The sequence below is a fragment of the Coregonus lavaretus genome, assembly GCF_964263955.1.
Source record: "Coregonus lavaretus genome assembly, chromosome: 28".
Lineage (NCBI taxonomy): Eukaryota > Metazoa > Chordata > Actinopteri > Salmoniformes > Salmonidae > Coregonus > Coregonus lavaretus.
Genome location: NC_140015.1, coordinates 13,128,474 through 13,135,174, shown reverse-complemented (window position 1 = coordinate 13,135,174; position 6,701 = coordinate 13,128,474).

Here is a 6,701-nt window from a genome sequence, read left to right as displayed (position 1 = left end):
ACTAAGATAACCTGCTCTCTGCAAAGAGTAGTGCAGGGGTGTCAAACTCATTTTAGCTCAGGGGCCACATGGAGGAAAATCTATTCCCAAGTGGGCCGGACCGGAAAAATCATGGTATATATAACTTAAAAACAACAACTTCAGATTGTTTTCTTTGTTTTAATACGATCAACATACAACATAAAGCTGGAGCCTGAGGACAGTGTGTCCAAAATAGTACAAGCACAACATCACTATTAATCATAAAACACGTCAAGTTTATTTGAAAATTCTAAAGAAAAAGAACACACAAACACACAATGCCTCAGTGATTAACAGAACTGTTTCACAGATCACAGAACTATATCAGGGTGTCATTTCTCAGGCAGAAATGTAGATAAAAATTATGAAATCCTGTTCCCCAAACAAGTGCAAGAACCACAGAGTCAAGAATAGGTTAAATATACAAATAAAATCAATTAAAAACAATAGCACATCAACATAAAAACATATAAACATAAAGCTGGAGCCTGAGGACAGTGTCCAAAAGCACAACATCACTATTAATCATAAAACACCTCAAGTTATTTGAAAGTTCTGAGGACAAAGAACACACAAACACACAATGCCTCAGTGATTAACAGAACTGTTTCACAGATCACAGAACTATATCAGGGTGTCATTTCTCAGGCAGAAATGTAGATAAAAATAATGACATCCTGTTCCCCAAACAAGTGCAAGAACCACAGAGTCAAGAATAGGTTAAATATACAAATAAAATAAAATCAATTAAAAACAATAGCACATCAACATAAAAACATATAAACATAAATCTGAAAGCGTTGCTCAAACTCCCGTAACAGTCCCGTTATTTTATCTTTGAACCGCTTCATGTCTGCCACATGTTGGGTCGCGCACACATTTTTCAGACAGGGGAAGTGAGCTGCATCACCACCGGCAAGTTGCGTCTCCCACAATGACAGCTTCAACTTGAAAGAACGTATGCTGTCATAATACTGCGTGACAACTTTGTTGCGCCCTTGCAGCTGTTTGTTCAAGTTATTCAGGTGCTCTGTAACATCCACCATAAATGCAAGGTCCGGTCATTTCCGTGAATAAATAGGATGACCATTTTTCTTGGAACACTCTGCACTCTGCATCCACTTTTCTCTTTTTTGACAGAGACATATTGGGGCAATGAGGGTGCCAAAGCACATAATGTTAAAAGTAGAAGCCGTAATAAATATCGCGGGCAAAACAAAGTAGCTCATTGGCTGCACGTGCTTGACCTACTTGCTCTGCCCCGGTATAAACAGTTTGCTTGCTTAACAAAATTGCTATTGCGCCATCCAGTGGACGCAATTGGAACAGCAGTTTATTTTATTGAAAAATTGCAGCGCATTTTTACACTTTACAAAAGTATTATTATTAAAATTATTATTATTATTATTTTTTTTTTAATTAAACATCTCGCGGGCCAGATTAAACCCGTTTGCGGGCCTGATCCGGCCCGCGGGCCGGACGTTTGACACCCCTGATCTAACTCATCTCTATGAACCTTCACCCTCACATGTCCAGCGAAGATTATGTTGGTAGTACTCTGTGTGTGAACTGTGTTGCTGATGTACAAAACAAAATGTGCCTGTTCTGTTCGGAAAATGTCAGACACATCTGGATTCTAAATCGTTCCTGCTAAAAGCAGCCAGCGAGCTTTTTGATTCCTGGTAACCAAGCATCCTAAAACAGTTGTCACCACCTGGAGCCTCCCAACCTTGATCCCCGAGTTGAAAATATGGAACAGGGAATCCGAAACGCAGAACATGTGGGGAAGAGGAGGAATCTTTTGTCTTCCCATATAGACACCATTGACTGAACTCAACATCACCAGTTACAAAACCAAGGTTGACCATGTTTGACAACAGGTTTGAATTTGGGATATGGACCACTGGACCGGTATTCATTTGAATTGTTTGAGCATAGGGCAAATACTATGCAAATGGTGGTGGACTTTGTTTCCATAAGACATGCTTTTATAAATCCAGTATGTGTTCTGAACACACTATTCAAACGCAGGGAAGAGATCGTATCAATATGACGTCATGAGAGATCTTCCGTATGAGATTAGTGTGAAGGCTGTTTGTATGAAAGACCAAGCCAACACATGGCTCACCATTCTCTATTTAATTACTTAAGGCCATTTAGCAGCTGACATCATGAGAATAAAATGGCCCAGACTCTTTTCTTTTATACCCCTGCCTACTTATTTCTCACTTTTCTCTCTTTTTGTTTGTCTTTATCCGTCACGTTTCTCTGGCGCTCTTGCATTTGCCACGTCCTCTCCAATCTCTAGATCTCTCAGTCAGTCTTTCAGCTTTCCTAGAAGCTGCTCCCTCACACCTTACATAATGGGGAAATTACTTTATGCTTATGTCCCTGATTAAAGTCTCATTATGGTGTGACCAAGTTGATGTCTGAGCAGTCAAGAGGGGGATCACAAAACATCCCTGCTCAGGGGCTTGGAGGCTCGGCTACCTTGGGATACTCCCCCTCTCCACCCCACCCCCTTTACTCTCTTCTCTCTCAGGACCTGCTCACCTTTTCAGTATCAGAACTTGTATCAGTTTGACAAGCTTTCTATGTGAACAATTATCAAGGCATTGTTAATGGTACAGCAATTACATTCCAGTGAACTTTCTGTGCCATGTTGTTCAATAGGCAAGCCTGTCAAGCTATCAACTCCTAATCACATCACATGGCATTCCATTCCCCACGCCCAGACAAATGATCCAACAGTGTTCCAGCAAATGACTCTAGTTGCCCTCTAGTAGTGCAAGTGTAGCCTACAACATTGACAGTTCATTGACAGACCAATTAATCTGGTATGTGCCTGTTTGTCTGGCCCTCTCCAATTAGTTGACTTGTTGTGTTACATTCCAGCATTGACCTCAGTACCTCATGTCATCAAGTGCAGTTCTAGGTGTCCAGACCTTCACATTCAGTAACTAGAAAATATACGCAAAAGGTCTGTCTATATCTATGTTTAAATATAAGTATATTATCCAAAGGCCTGGCATGTTGTGATAAATGCCGGGGACAAGCAACCTGATCATGTAGAAGACAAGACGCCATCATAGGAGACAGAAAAGACTCACTGAGACAAGACCCAGAGGTTCATGTCTTTGTGTTTCATGGACAGTAGTGTTTCCTATTGATAACAAGACCAACCATGCACATACCGTACTGCTCCTCAAATGTGTAGTGACGTTCTGCTTGTGTCCTCTATAGATATCAACTAAGACAAAATATAGAGAAAATTGCTTTCACAAGTTAGTCCCTCTTTGAAGAGAGAGAAAAATAAACAATTTTCAGAGAGCACAAAGCCTTTCCTAACCAAGTTAATATGTTTCTCATTGCGAGGCATTCTTAACCGAGACATTGAATGCCTTTGGTTAAGCACAGCTATTTATTATTTCCCTGGAAAAAGCTTAAGAACAACAAAAGCATTCTAAACAAAGAGTTGCCAGGTCAGATGGCTGATGTTTTTTCTCCGTCTGTGGCAACTGTATCCTGCCACAACATGGAAGAGGCAGGCAGCGCTGGCAGAGATGATATTATCAAACTTGGTGATACTCAACTCAGGGTGAACTTCTCAACTTCAACTCAAGACCTTTGAAAAGGCCCCAATCAAAACAAGAGGCACAGCTAAGCCAGTCCTTATAGGGTTCATTTTCTGTGTGGTGGGTAAGCTCACTGAGAGCAATAAAAATACTGCCAAATACAGTTGTGTGGACTGGAGTACTGTATACACATACACACACACACACACACAACACATGAACACTGACACGAATACATGCAGATACACACACGCAGGCACACACAGTGAACTCTGTGGGCTCGTTGTGACTCTACTAGCTCGTAAGTGAGTCCAGTGTTTCAGAGTGAGGGGGTACAGAAATGATTCTGGTGGTCTGGATCATTCAGAGCTCTTAGTCATTTCCATCCCAATCACAACATGAACACTGCAGCCCTGTTCACTTCAGCTTTTGGGTTCTGGTGTTGGGGAATGGTCAAGTACACAACCCGCTCTCTAGCTGCTATTGGCTGATACTGTTGGTCTTTCCCTCCTCCCCCGGCCTATCTCATGCTCCAACTATCTTTCTCAGTACCTCTCTACCCTGTGACTTCTTCTACTCTGCTTTTAGCTGTCAAAGAGGAAGGGAACAATACAACTCTGGCTTCCTGGATTTAATTAGAAGTTATGACTTGTAATTCTTCAGTGACATTACATAACTGCAACTTGGTGTACCCTTGTGGGTTGAGGATCAAATACTATTTGCCATGATGTTTCAGCTGGTGGCTGGCATTAGCTGTTTTTCGTTCTGGTTTGGTGACATAACTGTCATTTTTGGTGACAATGAATGGTGACAATGATATGTGATGATATGATGCTCCTGGCAGCTGGTAATACTGCTTCTGTTCTGGACTGGAGGGTGTGTTGATGATGAGGTAGGGGAACCAATAAACGTATGTTCTTTCAGTTTAGGACCAGCTGATTTATCAGGATGCCAGGGAAGAACCTGTTGGAACCCTTTGAGAATAGCGCTGAGAAGAAAGGCTGCCATCGTTTCATTTATGTGTCTGCAGCTTCTTCTTCCTCTGCGTTATGTAACTCACTCCCACAGAGGTGTGTTTGTGTATGCATGTGTAATGACGTCATTAGTGTCCGATTTTCATATTGTGTGAAACTTCCTGATGTAATCGGCCTGATGTAATCGGCCAAAAACCCGCTGAAAACATTGGCGAGGTCAGACAGGTCGTGGAAAAGTGTTTCACTAACAATGTTATCAGAGCTCTTAGCAGTAATAACCACTATCGTGAGGAAAAGCCCTAGCCCTCAGAATAGAGGGTTTCTCTGAACCGGCCTCACCTGGGCATTTAATATACCTAATGTACCTGTCACTCAAATGTCTAACGCTCTTCTTTATCATCTAATCTGTCTCTCCGACTCTACCCTCTTTCACTATCCGTCAGTTGTGCCAATTCAAGTTTCAGGAGTTTTGTCTTTAACCTATCTCAGGCTAAAATGACAGACGGTACATTATTTAAGTTTAAGAGGTAGCTACTGCTGTGGGGAAAGAGAGGGGCCTTCAGAGGAATGTCAAGAGGTAAGTGGCGTAGTGGTCTAAGGCACTAGAGATCCTGGTTCGAATCCAGGCTCTGTTGTAGACGGCCGCGACCGGGAGACCCATGGGGCGGCGCACAATTGGCCCAGCGTCATCCAAGGTAGGGGAGGGAATGGCCGGCAGGGATGAAGCTCAGTTGGTAGAGCATGGTGTTTGCAACGCCAGGGTTGTGGGTTCGATTTCCACGGGGGACCAGTATGAAAAATGTAAAAAATAATGTATGCACTCACTAACTGTAACTCGCTCTGGATAAGAGCGTCTGCTAAATGACTAAAATGTAAAGGTAGCAAGTCCTATAACTCCCAGGACAAATTGTCTTGTCCTTTCTCCTCTGTTATTTAATGGCAAACAAACAGGAGAGACTTTTGATTTCTTGAATCAAAGTTCATTTCTGTTTTTGAGTCAGATATTTTACTTGACAAATACGTATTCTAAGACTGGGTCAGTCATCCTGGTCAAAATGGGTCATATGCTATGGTTAGGCCATGTTCCCACAGTCAGCGTGATACATTTTTATTCTGTAATTCAGACCATTTTACTCCCATTACTAAGTAATAGCTGTGGTTTATAGTGGTTCCTTTGATTAAAGCTAGAATAGGATTTCTCCATAATGTCAATGTGCCTACAACTCAGACAGTAGAAGCAGATGAACATTGCCATGACTAAACAACAACTGGGGCTAGAATTCTATTGGATACAATGTGTGCAGCCAGTTTGTCACCTCTAAGAACCTTGTGGTTGGCTGAGCAAAGGGAAAACATATGCTGACCTAAAAAAAAGCATAGGATCAGTCGAATTCCGAGTCACAGTTTGTGGTAAACGAAAAGAAAAAAAACTTCCATTAGTCTGTCAAGAGGATGTTGAAGGGGTGTTAGAATTAGTGCTAATGAGTTAAGCAAGGCACACAATGTTCCAATTCCATGCTAGAGGACACTGCCGTCCCTATAGACATGTGTACTGTACACACGTGTATAAAAATACACACTATGCAAATACTGTTATTCAACAAAATACTGTCAACAGATAACAATTTTGGACTTTGAAACGGGGGGGGGGGGTGATTTGTGAAATTCCTCATCCCTTTAACTACCACAGAGCTGTGACCATGCACATATTTGTACCTAATTGATTAATATCACATCTTGAGCCTGTAAGTCCATATCTCTTACTGTACCTGGATCAGTGGATGTGAAGAGATTTGAGAATCAGAGCCAGTACAATTACAACAGCTGTAAAAACATATTTTGACCAAGGAGAAATCTCTTATAACCATACTAGAAAAAGAACATTCAAAGGGAGATTATTTCTGGTCAGTTAAAGAACACTGTATATTTAAATTAGGTAAAGGAGCAAAATAATAAACTCCTTCTTACTTTCTGCTTTGAAACATGACCAACGGGGGGGGGACCCTGGTAATGTAAACACAGTGGTGTTTCTAGGCCTCTTACGCAAGCCAGCTCTTACTGCTGCTTATCCATGACACGCTGGGAAATAAAGTTGTAAAAAAAAAAGTAAGATAAATAAAGAACTATTATT